Below are 18966 nucleotides of genomic sequence, written 5' to 3' on the forward strand. Positions count from 1 at the left end.
GGGAACCTGTTCCAGTGCCCAATCATCCCCCAGATGAAGAACCTTTTCCTAATCTGCACTGACACACCTTCAGACCATTCCCTCTGGCCCTATCACTGATCACCAGAGAGAAGAGAACAGTGCCTGCCCCTCTGCTTCCCCTCACAAGGAAGTCGTAGATTGCAATGAGGTCTCCTCTCAGGCTGAAAAGACCAGGTGATCTCAGCTGAAAGTTCCAGCAGCAATAGGGAATAACAAGACTTCAAACCCGAAGAACTTTTTTTACTGCTTCATAAAAAGGGCACCTGTGTAAGTGAAATAGAAGGTTACCTCTTCTAGGTCCATAAGATACCTGCCTGAAAAAAGTTAAACACCTAAGTCTGAGTCATATCCCTTCAGCTTATTTTAAAGTCAAGGGGGAGACCTAGCTGAGGCATATCATGGAAATTCTGAAGTTCCAGAAAATGCTCTGATTTCCTCCCTTTTTCCTCAGTCTTCTCGAAGCCTCCTTTCCTTCTCTTTCCTTCTCTTTCCTTCCTATATTGCCTAAATAAGTTTTGTTTTGTTAATTGGCTTGGTTTTCTTCTCTTATGCTTGGAATATCCTCTTTGTTCCTTTGCTCCCTATTGCAGAATCACTCACTAAGACTTCAGAGAAAAAGCGCCCCTCCTGCCCTTCCTTATACCATCAATAAATACTTCTGAGTTATAGGGAAAGATTCTCAATTGAAAGGTTCAAACACTCTGCTGTATGTCATTTCCTTAAAAAGAATAGGTCTATGTGTGTATTTTCAGAATTATATAAGCATCTATGAGATCTTTCCATGTTCAGTTAAAAAAACTGCTTTTTGTTCTGCTTCCCTATTTTAGGGGCCCTGGCATAGCTAGTCAAAGATGAGCAAACATCTGAAGATCCCAAAACACTGTGCCTGGAATTTGGGGAGAAGATGAACCAGTTTGGTCAGTCAATATTAACAGAAACACTGCAGCTTTCAAGTCTTCAAAAGTCCTCAAATAAAGCCTGTGTAAAGAAATATCTAAAAACATAGGAGCTCAATGCTATTTTCAAAAGGGACTTGCAGAGCTTATCTATCACATTGCTATGCAACCTTAACTTCTTTAATTGATAACATTACTCTTAAAAATATGTCATGAACTCTGCTTGGACTCCCAGTCTTTTTGGATTTGGATGGGTAAGAGGTTATCAGCCTTTCAGGAAGCTTCCTGGAGCAGTGGAATAAAAACAGTGGCATTGAGCCTTGCTCCTTGTCTAGCCATGAACCACCACAGTTAATCTCTATTTCATTCAGCGTAAGCCCACAACCTGTTTATGACCTGGGTAAGATCTTGTGCATGAAGACATTGTAACCCTACACCACCCAATTATTTGTATGCTTTTTTATGCTTGAAGCAGTTTTGCCTGCAAGCACCGTGTATGTAAGTGGGATGGATACACTGGTAGGCTCAGACCAATAATCGAGCTCCCAAACTTTGGCAAGTTAACACACATTTGTGTCTCCTGCTTATGTAAGTCCTTAGTGAAGGTGAGATAATGAAAGGGCTTTAAGATAACTTTCATTATGATTCATCTGCCACAGACTCATAATGTGCACATTGAACACAGCGAATATCAGCCGATGCTCAGTTATCTGATGAGCTGCAGGGACTTTAAAATGTGTTTACACCCTGAGAATGGTAAATGTAGGCAAGGTTCGATCAAGGTAAGGTTCCTATTCAACTACAAAAGGAGCAGCATCAGAGAACAAGATTTGGTCAGAAAGAGTGGTCCTCATGTCAGTTGGTAGTGTAATAACGTTAAAAATGTGAAGCACAGTACCAGTAAAAACCTTGCCAAGGAGGCTTAAAAACAAGGAAAAAAAAATCCCTTCTTTTTCCTTTTCTCACACCCCTGTCCCAGCATTCTCTTTTAGGAACTACTATATGCTTGTTGCAGTAGAGAAGTTTAACTAATAAAGACTTAGAATAGTAATGCTATGCTGCTTTGATTTCAGGTCATAAGTTATGATAATAAAATATAGAATAGCAAAGTTTTCAGTAAGCAGAAGTCTTAGGCTCTAATACATGCTTAAGCTTATTGATTACACTGGTTTATGTGATAATAAAAGCACAAACATATGCACACACCTTTTGCAAATAAGAAAAATCGTTTGTCTTCGGCTATCTCCTCCTTTGTGCTTTCACAGCAATTCAAAAGTCATAATAGATAATGGGAAAACAAAGTGTTTGCATTTCATGAATGACCTTGGTAAAGTTGCCAGATTTCTCTGTATTGTAGTTCTAACATTGGGTAGGAAACGCTTTCTTGTAAACAGTCGTTAGATCCTACAATTCTTGATGAGATGAAAGAGGAAAATTTTTATTAATTTTACTTCAGTTTTAACTACTACAAAGTGGTTAAATAGATATATTACTGTTTATCTGAAAAAAAAATATATATCTCTTAAGACCCAATGCATTTTGCTCAGTTCAAAAAGTTATTTGTTTTCTATTTTAAATTTTATTGTCTATATGAAAGTCATACATATACAACATGCAGGTACAACAACTTTTTGGAATGAAAAGTTGATGCAATCAGATTCTTTTGTGTTAAAAATGTTTAATTTAAGTGTCTGAGTGGTTTTGGTGATAATGGGAAATTACTCTTGAAAAGAGGTTCTGACCTACTGTCTATAAATGGGGAATGGGGTGGGTAGTGTGGGTTGGTTTTTGTTTTGTTTGTTCTTGGTTTCATTTTTTTTGTTGTTTGTTTGTTTCTTTATTTATTTTATTTTTGGTTTTGCTTGGGGTTTTTTGTTGATTTGTTTGGTTTTTTTTTAGATTGCCTATGTGATCTTTACCATTTCAGAGAAGAAGGAATACATTTCCTTTTCTGATATGTAAGAAGACCTTCTGTCATATTTGGAGATTAGTGTGGTATTTGCCATATTGTGCCCATAGCAAGGGAAATTTAAACAAATGTGGCTAGCAGTCTTATCTGAGTGTTAGATTGATCCTGAGATAACGCCTGGGACACAGCCTTGAGCAGAGTGATTTTGTGGATCATGGTTTCAATGCTGTCCATCCAGTCTTCTTGCTCTTGACATGAATGACAAGGGATTTTTGATCTTTTCATCCAACTCAGTTTCCAACATGGATAGAGGTTCTTTCCTAGAAGGCAAACACCCTCTTCCTTTCACCCCAGCCTGACATTGCTTATCCTGGTGCAGCCTGAGCCCAGAACCTTTTATGCACCTCCAGTTATGACTTATGGACTTCTGCAGGTGAGTGAAGCACAGGAATGCCTCAGGGCAAGTGATGTTTTGTATTTGTGTGTGGGGGTTATTTTATTTTATTATCTTATAAAATAGCTTAATCAATGAACTCAAGCAGGTAGTAGAAACTGAGACTTCTGTTTATGGGGAAACTTTTGAGATTTATTTTCGCCATTTGTAAGTAGTGTCGACAACTGAGCTCTGAAGGAGGAAGAAATGGAAAATGGCCTCATGTACTTTTTTTCGGTGTGCAATGAGTCAAAATTTCCTTTCCTTTCCAAGGTCATTACAAAGTAGGAAAGTGACAGGATTGTCCTATTTATGTTGGGTTTTTTTGTGCACCTGTGCGAAAATACATAGATTATTCCATATGAATTCCAAATAAAATTTACGACTAAAGTAAATTTTTCTTATAGATATTGATTGTATTGACTGAAAGCCCCTCCTTATAAATTCCCTTGTTTGTATAACATAAGTGTTATAACTTGGTTGAAAAAAAGATGTGTATAATGAATTTTGGCATTGCATATTTTACTTAACAGCAAAATGAAAAGCTTTTATTCTTCAGAGATTTGTGTTCTGATTCCCAATAAGGTGGTGGTGGAGGGGGATTATTTGCTGCCTTTTTTTTTTTTCCTAATAGTAAGACTTAGTATAATCCTGGGCTGTTTTTTGTAGATTGTCTCCACAATCCTGCCTGCATTTTTGCACTCAAATAAACTGCAATATGAAAAGTAGAACAATTGCTGAAGCCTATTCCTGTTTCTCAGAAGTCTCTAGACACTGTATTTCTGTTTTGGTCTATGCACAAGCAAGCAAAAAACCCTTCTCTTGCCACTCTCTTTCAGAATTTTGTTTTGTTTTTGTTGTTTTGTTTTTAGTTATGATAATTTTTCTAAATAATTATTGTCTTCTGCTGATGGATGTTTACTAACAATTGCAAGAAATGCAAGAAAAACTAAACCCCAAATTCATTAGCCTGCATTCTCATGAGTAAAGTTAAATTGCTCCCATACTACTCAGCTGAGGTGATGGCATATTGTGTGTTCTTTGTCTCTTGCTGCAATCACCTTTCTTCATTACATACAAGGTTATATATATCTCCTCACAGGAGAGCTTCTCTACAGGCATAACAGCAATAGGGCAATGATGGCCACTTAAAATCTCCAGTACCAACCAGGCTGCCTGCTTTCCTCTCAGCCAGCTCCACAGAGCAGGCATTCCTAACTCAGATCCTTAGGCAGTCAAATGAAGACAAGCAGAAAGAATTTGGACCAGTGTTCTCAGAAAATATTCAAGGAGAGGCTGTTAGTCCAGAAAACTAGTCCACAGTCAAGAGAGAGGAGCAGCAAAGTTGACACTGGGAAGATTATATAAGGTTCAACATGAACTAACAGATTATTCTCTCTAGGTGCAACATTAATGATAAAAGTGCAACAGGTACAACATCTGGTTCACCACAAGGCTCTGCAAGTAGAACAGTAAGATTTTTAGTTTAATTAGACATGCAAATCCTGTGTAGATAATAGTAAAACCAAAATACAATAAATCACCTAACATAACACTTCAAAGTCAATTTCATTTAGTGGCAAGTTAAATTACCTTGACAATAATTAAATGTGTTGGGCTCGCTGTCAGCAGAGATGAGAGTTGAGCTGGTGTGGGGGCATTTATCTACAAGTGTTAAACTGGTTTGTTTATGATTCTCCAGTTTTTAACTGTGTTCAAAAGGGAAGTTATAGGAATAACAGAAACCAAGCTCTCATGTATCCCATTATACCAATACTCAGGTTCAAACTTCCATCTATTTCAATCCTTTCTTTTTTTTCTGTCTGCAGTTAGCAGCATGTAATAGATCCTAGTGTTCAAGACACCTCTGTCTCTCTTTGTGTTGTAAACATACAGAATAAAAAACTTTTTCACCTTATAACATCTACAGAGATGACAGACAGAGGACTCTACAGTGTAGCTGATGGGTAGGTGTAGGAGCAGTTTAACACACAAACCCCTCCCATCTCCCAGTCACATGGCTTACTCATAATCTTCAGGCTGCATACCTGGGCAGGCATGAGTGGGGCACAATTTGTTGAACTAATTCAAGCGTGTAAATTCGCATATATTCCAGTTCTCTCTGAGGCCATACAAATATATATGTATATACGTATGTGTACATGCATATAAATGGCATTCTCTTCATATTTTTCCTTGAAGAGCCTGTCTTCAGCAAAGAGTTACGGAGATTCTACTTTTTATCCTGCTTTATGGAGATCTACTTTTTATCCTGCTGCATACAGAGAGTCTAAAGCACCAGACAAGTAACCGAGTACATCAGGATCAAAAATCTTTGACAAAATCAACACAGTAAACCCATGCCTCTTGAATATTTTTTTTTTTTTTCCCCTGCAACAAGGTGATTTATCTTACCTTTGCACACATCAGTTTGGTAACAATCATGTTGGTTTTAATATTTCAAACCCAAGATCTGACACCCTAGATAGTTCATTCTTATGACAGGATTAGGTATCTAATCATTCAGTGCCTTAGTTTGCTGATCCACAAAATGGGAATAGGCTGAATCTGGCCCTAACTCGAGTAAAAATTCTGTCAACTACACTGACTGCATAAAAACTTAAGGATTTGGCCCTGTGCTGACAGTCAGTAAGCTGGAGTGCAAATGTTCTACATGTGCTATTTGACCTCTACAGTTGAGGATTTAAAACTTTAATTATAGGAACGAGAAGATGAGAACAGATTCTGAGTTAGCTACTTTTTTTGAATAGATATTCAGACTCCAGGGGGAATAGTGATTTGCAGGCTCATTGAGGGAGAAAAAGGATGTCCTTTCTTTCCTAGGTGTAAGGGGGGAGGAACAAAAGGGGGCCTTGATACCATTCCATTAAAATAAATCACTTCTCAATCCAGGCGAGAATTTGTATCAGAATATTTGATAATCGAAACTTTACCAACAAGAGCAAATCAGAGAGGGCTTTTGATTACTCAGGGCCAGATCCTGCTAAGCCTCCCTCAGAGGTGTCTTACTGAATTCAGGAGCAGATCAGTATGCAGAAAGTTACCTGGATAAGGCTTTTAGGCAGTGGAGTCTATGAAAGAGAGAGCTGTGTCGCTTTTTTTGTTCTGGGGAGACTTGGCAGTGGACAAATTACAAGAGTACTAATCATAAAACCTGACCTCCAACTGCCATTGAAATCAGTGAAAAAAAAATTTTCCTTTGACTCCAGCAGAGACAAGACAGGACAGTTAGGGTTAATTAATTAATTACTCTCCAGAAAATGCTTTGAGATCCTCTGATATAGAGATTCTCTGATGTAGAGATCCTATAAGATGGCAGAGTGGCACTGTAATCCAGAGAGGTGTTTAAAGAACTGCTATTCATCAATAACAGAATACAGTCATTATAGTTTAGTAAATCTGCTTATTTCATTACATTAGGGCAGAGAGATATTTTTAGGGTTCAAATTTTCTAATCAACAACAGAAACAGTAGTCTGGGAATGGGCCTCTCTAGAAACAAAATCTGACATAAGCATGCCGGAACAGTCAAATACTTTTCTGAGACATTCTCTTCAAAAACTGTGTTTGTGTGTCTGAGTGTGTGGAATATATTATTTGATCAGTAGGATATTTCTTTCTGGAACTGAGCTAAACATAATATAGATTTCAAAGGGCAAAAAGCAAACAAGACATTCCAATAGTAAAGTATTTTCTTACTTCTTTTGATCTTTTGTTTTCCTGGTAATTTTTTAAGAGAGACATAACTTTGAGTACAACTAAACAATTCTCCCATCTCTCTTACCCCACTCACATTTTTAAAGCTATACCGCTACTATTTCTTTGTATATATTTATGTCCGCACCCTTCCACTTTTACACATAGATGTTCTCACAACTTTACTTTCTGTGTCATTTTCAGGCTCTTAGAGAGAAACTACATCAAAGCACCGCTGAAAATAAACTCATAAGCCTGAATACATATATTTTTAGAAGACAATAAAGAAAGTTTAAGTTCCTGCCCCAAATGATTATTAGCAGTAACAAATGGCCTGTCTGTGTTCTCTTTCAGCTATAGATTGCAGTACATCTTACCAGCATTCATTTAGTTTTGTAACACCCTGACAACGTAGTACAGTATTACCATTCCCATTTTATAGATGAGAAGAACCAAGGCAGAACGATTAAACAAGTCACCCAAAGTTATACAAGGTCTGGGGCAGAGCCAGGAATAGAATCAAAGTCTCTTGAGTCCCTGACCTTCATATTAAACACAAGATCATTCTCCCTCTGTTTCTAGTTAGAGCATTCAATTCACCCCATCTGGTGTGCATGTGTAATTTGTACCGGAGGGGTAATTCATCCCTAGAGGAGGGCAGGCGGGGCTTGCAAGGGGTGTCAGCTGTGAGCTCAAGATTTGCATAGCCTGAACATTCATTGAAATGAGAATTTCTCCCAAGGAGCATCTCTGGAAAACACATAAAAAGGGGCAATGCAAAATTCTGTTTAGAGCTCTCCAAGCTTTTAGAAGGTGATTTTCCTCAACTGTTTTCTTCCTTTGATTGCAAAGCTAAGAATGAAGTTTATCCCTCAATAACCCCAGGCTTCATTTGCTACCTTGAAACTGTCATTTGGTGTTCGGGACAGGTGATCATTTAATGTCTTCTTCTTAACCCTGCAGGGGACAGGCTGTTGATGGTGAGTGTGTGCTGATAGAACCAATCCTTTACATGGCCTTCATACGCTTAATTAGCCACTGCAAAACGAATGCCTCTCAGCTATCAGTATCATCATTTGAGCTCAGCAGCCTTCCTTCCAAAGCAGCACTAAAGATTGGAGGGAAATAATTGCAATAACATTAAGGAGAACCTTAAATTATACATGTGTGTGTGTATGTGTATGCACATACATATGTATACACAAAAATGTACGTATTGTTTGGAGATTATATAAAAGTTCCCACTTCTTGTTGCAGGAAAACCTCTCAAGACACCGAGGAATTGTTTGTTAGTTAATTGACAACATAATTTATTACTGTTTTTCTTCATGGTACCAATTAGGACACAAAACTGATCTAATGTGGTGGTAGGTTGTCCTGGGAAGATTCCAAGCCAAATGGCTCAAACTCAGGAGCTTCAAATTAGGATAAGAATCCTAACTTTTCGATGTTTAATTAAAATGAAGTATTAAGCTGTTCAGATTCATCTAGGGCTAAAAATTATAGGCATGCATTGTCAGAAGGTGGACCTATTCACTGTGAATCTGAAACTTTAAAGCTTCAGCAGTTTCAAAACATCATTCATAGACAAATGGAACTGATTCTGCTCTCTCATCAGTTTGCTCATGAGTTAATCCTGTTGTCATCAAGAGCTTTCCTCCAGACTGATGTCCCTGTGTGAAAGTGTGAAGAGAGTCAGGCTCAGTAGCTGTGCTTAGAGCAGACAGCAAGATAACTTGATATGTTTTTTGGCGTTACAACAAGCAAAGTGTCACTAAGTTTCACAGTCATATTGGACCATTTCCTGTTGAGCTTGAAGTCAATGACTGTTTTCCACATGACTTCAGTAGTCAATAGACTCATATTTGCTTTAATATTTTTCCTTCCCTGGCAATAAAACTGTTTCTGGTGACTTTCCATAAGGGATCTAATCAAGCAAACTGTTATTGACTATGTGCTTTCCTGTTTTTGGCCCTCAGTAGCACTGAGGAGGAGCTGAGAGTGGACAGAGGAATCTCCTCTTGTCTGTGTGGAGCTGCTGAGTCCTCGCCCTTCTTGCAAGCCTGCTATAGCGTCTACCTGATTTAGGTGTGTGGAGATGGGATGCCTTCAGTGCCCTTCAATGTCTTGTCACAGGCTTCAGTTTGTTATTTGACTCTGAAAAAGCTGCAGCCCATGGGTTGGACAGGGGCACTCTGTGCTGGGTCAGGAACTGGCTGGAGGGCCGGGCCCAGAGAGTGCTGGTGAACGGGGCTGCTCCAGCTGGCAATGGTCACCAGTGGTGTCCCCCAGGGATCAGTGCTGGGCCCAGTCCTGTTTAACATCTTTATCAATGATTTAGATGAGGGGATTGAATCCACAATTAGCAAATTTGCAGATGATACCAAGTTAAGAGGAGAGTGTTTTTCTGCTGGAAGGCAGGAGGGCTCTGCAAGGAGCGCTCTGGACAAGCTGGAGAGATGGGCTGATTCCAATGGGATGAGGTCAACTTTGGGTCCTGCACTTTGGCCACAACAACCCCCTGCAGCGCTACAGGCTGGGCACAGAGTGGCTGGAGAGCAGCCAGGAGGAAAGGGATCTGGGGGTGCTGATTGACAGGAGGCTGAAGATGAGCCAGCAGTGTGCCCGGGTGGCCAAGAAGGCCAATGGCATCCTGGCCTGGATCAGGAACAGTGTGGCCAGCAGGAGCAGGGAAGTCATCCTTGCCCTGTACTCAGGGCTGGTGAGGCCACACCTGGAGTGCTGTATCCAGCTCTGGGCCCCTCAGTTCAGGAAGGATATTGAAGTGCTGGAGCGGGTCCAGAGAAGAGCAACGAGGCTGGTGAAGGGACTTGAGCACAAGTCCTATGAGGAGAGGCTGAGGGAACTAGGGTTGTTTAGTCTGGAGAAGAGGAGGCTCAGGGGTGACCTCATCACTCTCTACAACTCCCTGAAAGGAGTTTGTAGCCAGGTGGGGGTCGGTCTCTTCTCCCAGGAACCAGCAGTAGGACAAGAGGGCTCAGTCTTAAGCTGTGCCAGGGGAAGTTTAAGTTGGATATTAGGAAGAAATTTTTTACAGAGAGAGTGATCAGACACAGTGGAATGGGCTGCCCCAGGGAGGTGATGGATTCTTAAAAACCTCTCTGGAGGATTTTAAAATGAGATTGGATGTGGCCCTTAGTGCCATGGCCTGGTAATCATCGTGGGGTTGGATCAAGAGCTGCACTTGATGATCTCAGAGGTCTTTTCCAACTCAGTTGATTCTATGATTCTATGATTCCTCGCCTCTAAAACAGGGTTTTGGAGACATAATATTTTTGGAGTCCAGTGCCTAAATGGGTGGAGATTAAATACTCATCCCTATTTCTTCCCCATTCCTAGACTTTCCCTGGACCAATAATTTTGCAGAGAGATCTGCAGTAACCCCTTTTCAGGCACAGATTTCTTCAGAGGAGATAGAGCTACTCACATGAGTAAAACTGAGCTGGATCAGGCCCAAATTTAGTATTAAATCCTGGCAGTTCCAGAACTGTAGCTTTAACAAGGCTTATTTGAGATGAAGGCACATTTTTCAGTGCTCATAACAGCAGCAAGATTCTTATTATACAACATTTAAAAGCAATAATTTCTGCAGATTTAACCTCATAGATTTTCTAATACAATAAAATTAAATTTAAAAACCCTGAATGCAGCAGATATAACCCCTTCATGTGCAATTAGCAAATTTTAAATAGAAACTTTAATATTAACATTATTCTTTATGCCTCAATGAGTGGAATATTATTTAAATTGATATGACATAAGAGGATATAAATAATTCCTAAGTGTAGACCTAAACTAGAATTTCAGACCATATTGAAATGGCAAAACATTATCAATTCCCTATTTCCCAATTTATCATTCATTACAAGCCTGATGACACATTTTTTCAAAGAGATTAAATTAGCATTAGAGTGCTGATAAACATTATAAATAAATACATAAAGCTATTCTGAAAATCCAGTGTAATATAAAATAAATGCCTATGCTCCACCAAATTTCATCTTCTTTCTGGTAGCCAAGAAATTGTTGCAAGCACACACACAGTTGAGAGTGAACTGTTGTTCTCCTCACTGCAGCAAAAATGTAAACATATTAAATCCTAGCAATGTAATTTAATTATGGACTATTCTTTATTCCAAATAAACCTATAGTTCATAATAGAGAGAATTACAATTGACATTTTTACTAAGGAAAATGAACTAAAAATATTCTCTGTGTTGCTTTATACAAGTGAGATGAAATAATTGTTTGCTCTCCTGCAAGGTATATGAGTAAACCTATGAAACCACAGCAATGCATGACTAGAAAAAACCCTATGATCCTCGTATGTATTTTATCAAAACAGTAAGGCCAAACCAGGAAGATCAGGTGTATTGTGATCTGAGAAGTTATCTTTCATTCATTTTTCTTCACAATTTCAGAATTTTTTTTTTTTTTTTTTTTTGAGAGGGTGGTAGGAGGTACGTGAGGGCTTCATTTGTTGATTTTTTTTTTACTGGGTACTTCATCAAGAAATATGTAGCTAATGACAGATATTTTGTTGTGTGTGAGGATAACACATCCAGCAGGTACCTGACCTGTGTAATTTTTATGCAAAGAACTTTTGGCTGTAGGTAATTTAGATGCTTTGAGGTGAGTAGTTTAGGGTACATATCCAACAATCCCTTGCCAAAACTCCCTGTGAATCCAGTCAGATCTGGCCTTTGCAAAGCAACATTCTACTGCTGATTCTTATGAAGCAGGCAAGAAGCAAATGACAAGGGTCAGGCATTATGTAATAAGGAAGTTTATCTGAGCAAGGAAAAAATATATTTTCCCTAAACCTTCCCCTTCTTTTTCCCACGGCAGTCTTCAGCAAGCCAAAACACATTTACCTTCCCAAGACTATCAGGGCAGAATAATTAACCCATACATAGCACAGCTCAAGACTGCTTGATACTTACAGCCATGAAATACACACAGCCTAATTTTTTCTCTGACACATGAACCTCACTTTCCTCATGCCCTCAATTCAAGGCTCAACTTTTGCCCCTTTAATTTTTAAAGTTACATAACGACCCAGTCTCCTGCTCAATATTATTTTTTAGTGGTAAATCTACCTTGGAAGACCATTAGAAAAACCTGCATCACCTCAGATAAGCCAGACCCAGGTCACAGCATGAGAAGGAGAGCAGACGAAGTGCTCTCAACAGATCTTGCCTTGCCAATGGTACTGTTTGATGTGATGGATAGCTCAGGTACGTGCTTCACCCCTGTGACAGTCAGTGAGGCCAGGCATGCATACAGGTGCTTAAATCCCTAATAATTACATTGCAAATTACCTGCACCTTAAACTCTTCATGAAATTATAAATGCCTGTAATTCCATGACCTTGACATCATAAATTCTTACGGGCCCCATGGCCAACTCTTCACCAAGAATAAATTGCCAGAACGCTAATGAAGTTGACAGAGATATACTGAATGGACAGAGTTAGTGCCTCTTGGAATCTGCAAGTCAAAATACTAAAAAAAAAGAAAAAAAAAGAAAAAAAAGAAAAAAAATGCCAAAATTAATAGGTAGGTTAATGCAGGACTTCGAGGATTAACAGAAGGAAGAGGATCTCACATGGAAATAAGACAGAGAGAAGGAAGGAGAGAAGGGTCCTGAGACTTCCTTCTGGCTGTTCTTACTTAACTATGAAGGTTAAAAAGCAAAACAGAACAAAACAAATCAAAACACACAACATTTGCCTCCATTTGGTTTCTCCATGACTTAAATCGCAATTCAAAGATATCTTAATATTCACATTTCATAGCTTGCAGGAGGAAGAAAACTTCTCTAACTCAAGGCTTCATAGAGGTATAATACATTTTCAGTTATAAAGCTTCATAAGAAGTCAGGCACTTTGCAGCAATAAGGACCAAATAATTTTGTTTTCTAATACACATCAAAGCTTGCAGCCTTCCCAATCTGCCTGTCAGAATAGAGCTGTTCTGCATAGAGCACTTCTCACTGCAACCAGTAGTTTTTAAAGTTTCTGTGGCAAGTGAATAACTGAAAAAATAACAAAAAATATCCTAGAACTAACATGAACTCTGTTCTTTCTGAAGCTGAGAGTAGAATGGCAAATAAGGGGAAATGCTTCCAGACACACAAGCTAATCAGCCATATACTCTGAAGCATAAGATTTGATTAACCTTAGTGTGTGCAGGTACAAAAGCTGCTCTGAAGGTAACTTTATTTTTCTTTTCTTCTTTCCTTTGAAGTGATAGGGCCAGCTTTTCAGTTTAGCTCTGGTCACTATTTCTTATTTTGTATGGTCAAGCATGCAGTCTATGTAATGGCATTCATTATGCACACAGCTCTTTGAAAGTATAAAATAACTTTCTAAACCAGTCCAACCCTGCTAAGGACAGGGACAGTTCTTCTCGTTGACCAGGATGAGATTAGGAGAAATGAGCTTTGGGGATCCCAAAATGTGTATTTCAGCCAAAAGCTAGTCCCACAGTATATTTGGCGTTGTGCTTAGCTCAAATATTAGGAAATCCATGAGCTGAACTCTTAGATTTCTGAAGGCAGGCAATAGAAATGTGTTGGACCTCATAAAGAATTGTGGCACATAGCCCTTCTTGGTTGTCTGTAGCCATGACTACACCAAAATGTAACAGCAATGCAGTGAGCCCTTCAACAGATCAGCAAAAAATTAATGTGGTGAAACAAAACTGGTTCCAAATTCCTCTCTGTTATTTCCCTTTTCTCTGGGTTAGCTCAAAATTGTGCCAGTCTCAATAGCCAAAATTGTTATCCCTCCACTGTGCTAAAGCGGGAAATTTACTCTTATTTTCACTCCAAGGTTGGTATAATGTAAGTGGCCCATGGCTGGTTATGCGCTTTAATGGTTAGACTTTGTCTTGGAGAGAGAAACACAGCCTTCTCTGGATTTGCCTCTCCTAGTTTTAAGGGAGTCTCATAGCTGGCTCCCGTTGTACTGAGTGGACAAGTGATCATTTAATAAAATATTGAAATGTAAATAGTTGGGCATGATAAGTTGCTCAGATTCCTGAATAATTGCCACCATGGAGGGAATGAACACAGTTCTACACATAAAACATTGAAGGAAAAAGCCATCAGAAAGGGTTTCTCTTTTTCAACATCATGCAAATTAGTTCCTTAGCTCTGTAGGGAGGAAGCGGAACCAGCCCGGCAGTCTGTAGGAGAAGAATAATTCTTCTAAATCCTAAACAATACCTCCATGTGATGTTGGCTGGACTGGTAGATCTAGTTCACAATTTGAAAAAAAAAAAAAAATGGGAGGAAATAGATAGAAGTGTTATCTGAAAAAGCTTTTAGACTGGTGGATAAAGAGTAGGTCACTTTATCCAGAGCTGTCTAGGGGAGATCTGTATTACTATTCTATATGTAGTATATTTTGCTGTGAAAACCAATGTTTTCATACCAATAGGGAATGAATTATAGGGAAGAGTTAGCAGCTTATTTTACACAAACACACACAGTATGAAATGGGTTAGCTGGGGTGCCAGACTGCTCCAAAATACTTTTGTGACATGCAGTGTGAATGGTGCAAACTAAAGAGAATTTCACAGGCTTGTTTGTTTGTTTGTTTGTTGATTGTTTGTTTGGCTGGTTTTTTTCATGGTTCATACCACTCGCTTTTGCCCACTGGGATGCTTCTGCCGTTGGAGCCAGCATTGTATCTGACAAGTCTCCTGCCAGCCTAGTCCATTGCACTGCACCATTTCCTCTTTTCTCTTTTAATGCATGCTTCCATGCTTCCTTGTATCAGGGTCTCTGTGTCCGCCTTATTAGCCACTCTCACAACTCATTCTCTTCTGTTTTCCTCCTTAATCAGGGATTCTCTGTGCCTGACATGCGGAGGACTTCAAATCTCTGTTTCCTTATTCCTGCTTTCCTCTCCTGTCCTTTTCTTCTTCCCAGGGAAAATGTTCATATCAGTAATTTTCTTTCCACCTTCCTAAGGAGGGCAGATTACTTTAATTTCTTTCTGCCAGTTTTCCCAATCCTCACATTACCTATCCATGCTGAATCTAAACTGCTCGATGGTTGCAGTCCCATTTTTGCCCCAGTCATCACCACAATATTTATTTATTTTTCAAAATCCACAGGCAATAATGAACCATTTTAAACCATGCTAGGAGGAAAACTAAAACTGCATTTGTAAGTGTTGATAGAAAAAACAGAAATAGATTATTGTTCCATCTCACAAACACAAGGCTGGCAATATCCAGTGGATATCACTTGAACAGTAAAATAAACAAACAAATAAATAAACCTACCAACCCTCTTCCCCCCAAAACCCAAACAAAAACAAACCAACAAACAAAAATACATAAAAACCCAAACCAAAACCAGAACCCCTAAAACAAACAAAAACCCCACCCCAAACCAAAAACAAAATTACAGTGGCAGTGGTAAACCCTTTTTCCTTCTTTATTTTCTTTCCTCCTTCTCTTCCTCCACTTTCTCCTTTTTCTTATTTGAATATCCATTCTAATTCCATGAAGAATTAACTCAAAGCCTCATGAACTAATTGTATGTTCTATAGAAAATTATGCTATGTGACTACAAAGACTGTTTACATTTTAAACCCTGTAAAGGTTTATTATAGAGTCTGATTTTAATGGCTCCCATTAATGGTTTCTTTGACTGTTACAAGACTTTTGAGTCTGGAGGGCTTCTCAAGTGATATGAAAATTCTTTGTCTCCTTCATCCAAAACAGTGCTTTTCCCCAGACAATTGACAAGCCAAATCAAGTGGAAAAAAACAAAACAACAACCACCACCAACCCCCCTCCCCTGACAAACTGAAATAAGACAGGTTTCTTCCTCTTTCCCTTTATTACTGATAATGTTATCTTATTTTGTAAGACAACCCATATAATCAAAATAGTGGGAAACCAGTATCTAAAGTTCATTTTACTTTGTTAATGTTTTATTAAAGTGATTTAGAGTTATATTTCTATATTGCTTGAGAACCTCAGTCATACACCCAGATCATATGTATATGCATATAGATAACTGTGCACTGTTCAGTCCACCAGGTACTTCTTGTGTGCTACCCCCTAAAGTAAAAGAAGACACCTGTACTCTTAACTATAAGTAATGTGAGAAATAAGTGGAAGAAATAAGTAATGAGGGTAATTTCCTGATAGTAAGCTCAATTAGGATTCAAAATATTTGGACAAACAATACTATGAAATTGCCACTAACTAGGAGATTCAAAACTGAGATGGAGCAAGCCCAGCAGAAGGGTCTAGGGGAAGAACTCCAACCTGATGAGGGATTGGGAGCAATTTAGCAGATACTCCTTTCTTCTAGTCTGTGTGGTTAAGGACTGTCAGTAGTCTGTTTTGCCAAGGAGTGAATAAAAAGTTTGTTACAGAAATTTTTCTTCTCTTCATTTGTTTGCCATTCCTACTCTGTGAGGAATATTGTCTTTAAAATTTACAGCACACTGTCTAAGCTCTCTGCCTCTGCCTACAAAAAGACCCCTTCAATTTTATCATTGTAACTTCTGCTTTTCCTTCAAAAGTGTCTGGAGTGACCTGTCTTCAATGACTGGGCAGTCTTTTAACTGTAACATGTTGGTTCCTTGGCAGTCAAATGTGGATTTGCATGGATTGTGAGGTTGTCATGTTGATCTTCATCTTGAGGTCTTCTCGGTGATAAAGAGTCCCAGTCTTATTAAAATGATGATTGTAGTCAGGGCATCAAGGGCATCAAGGGCATCAAGGGCAGCCCAGTGTGGTAAAGGATAAAGCCTGTGTTGGTGAAGGAAGTCCCGTGTGATGAAGGAAGACGGTCCATAGGTGAGCAAAGTCCAAGGTGGTGGGGGAAGACCATGTGTGTGAGAAGTTTGTGGCAGGGCAAGTCCTTTGGGTAAAGTCCACTGAGTCTTTTACTGGGCTCAGGCTGGGTAGAAATGCCCACATTACCTCCCCTAGGGCAGGGAGTTTTACAAGGGCTGATGTAATACTGGATCACAGGACATGTCATGAGTCTTTGACATCCTCTAAGATGTTACAGCTGCCTATTAAGTCAGCACAGGTGGGTCCATCGTGGCAGGTCAGCAGAGATGAATACCTCCAGGCCATGTTCAATGCCTCCGTGCTTTCCCTGAGGGGAGTTGTCACTGCTGAGTCATTTGTATAAAGACAAAGAAACACTAAGCCTTGTGGGGTGGATTTTCTTCTTTCCTTATCTTGTTTAACACCCAGCTTGTGGCCTGAGGTGTCAGCAATATACACTCCCTCAACAAGTGGGGGGGGCCACTCTGCTGATTGTTTAAGACATTGTATTTAACAACCCAACCTCTCACACGGGAGAGTGTGCAAATGAGTCTGTGGGCTATGCCCTCCTCTCAGCCTTCTTTAATTCTCCTTAAACCTGAGATGATATGCAACAGTGCCACCTTTATGTTATCTGAAGTTCCTATCAGGAGGCTTAACTCCCAGTTCAATTCCCTGAAATCCAGGAGGTATACTGGGGCAGGGAGTTGGCTTCAGTGATTTTAACAACATTTAAGCCATAAACCGTTTCAGTGTTGCACAATATGTTGAGAAACCAAGTAGTCCATTGTCTCAAGTGAATTCCTCAAGAAAAAATCGGTTTTATTTACATCATTCCTGATAAGAGTTAATAATTTCTTGGAGACCTCCAGTGAAGAAGAACCTTCAGCTCTTTCCTTTATTAGCGATCCCAGTACTTCATTGTCATTATCAAAAGGATTTACCTTCTTTTTCATGAAGTGCCTCCTTCCTCTTGTGTTCTTTCTGATAAACAATTTTCTCCCTTTTTTAGAGTTTAACATTACAGCTAAATGTTTACTGCTTCTGAGTGTCTTCTCTACTGAGACTAAGTGCCTGTATGCTCACACAAAGAAAAACCAAAAGGGCTGCAAACAAGACTCGCTTCAGAAACTATTTTCTAATTCAAATGAATATTCAGGGTCCTCTCCTGTCTCAACCAGATTTTTCTGCAAAAAATAGGTTTGTTTATGAAAGATGTAATATAAAACCCAGCACATTTTCCTATTTCTTCTCCCTTTCCAGATTTTTATATAATAAACAAAAGCTCCCAAATAAATAATTAACAAAAAATGACTTATTTATAATCAGAAATGTTTGGCTACCAGATGGTCCAGAGTATATTTTCATATAATGGGATCTCAAGTACGGTTTTAACTCTGCGGGAACAAACAGCAGAATATTAATAAAATGTCAATTAGTTTAATTTAGTCTCATATCTATTGAATATATATATTGGCACCTACATGGTTTTAATTTCATTTTGGGATTCCAGCTGCTATTGAAGGCAGAAAACTTTTAAACAAGTAAATTAAAAAAAATTGCAAAGACAAATAAATATGTCAAAAGATGGAAAAAAATAATTTTAAATGAAGCTGACAAAAAATTTCAATAGGAATGTAAAACGTTTTGTGCATTTGCATGGTTAACATCCTTGATTGTTTTCTCTCTGACATTAAAATGAAAGTCTTGTACTAATTCAAAATAATTTCCAGTATTTCTAAAGTAATTTTTTTTCTCCCCCTCCCCACTCCCTTTTTTTCAGGTTCCTGAAGTTTTTTAATGTGTGGGAAGTGTTTTGTATACTTTATGCAAGGCTATTTTCCTCATACTTGGTTGACTCTTCTGAAATCCATTCTTAGATCCTAGACTGAAAGTCACTGGTTTATGTACTTTCCTGAATGACACTTTCGTTAAAGGCATCTCAAAGAAGCTCAACAGTTATAATAAACTCACTTTCAGTTATTCCCAAGACTGTATTTGAACCTCTCTCAAACTCAAGGTATTTGAAGGGTTAGGCTGAGCATCGGTGATGAAGGCAAATATATCAAACTGAAATTAACTTCGGTTGTTGTACTGGATCTGTCTAGGTTGGAAATAACTTCCTTCACACCAGCCTGAATAGTGTTGTGTTTTGGATTTC

The sequence above is a fragment of the Empidonax traillii genome, unplaced genomic scaffold (assembly GCF_003031625.1).
Source record: "Empidonax traillii isolate 1590-97213 ecotype Southwest subspecies unplaced genomic scaffold, ASM303162v1 scaffold10:size5872457, whole genome shotgun sequence".
NCBI lineage: Eukaryota > Metazoa > Chordata > Aves > Passeriformes > Tyrannidae > Empidonax > Empidonax traillii.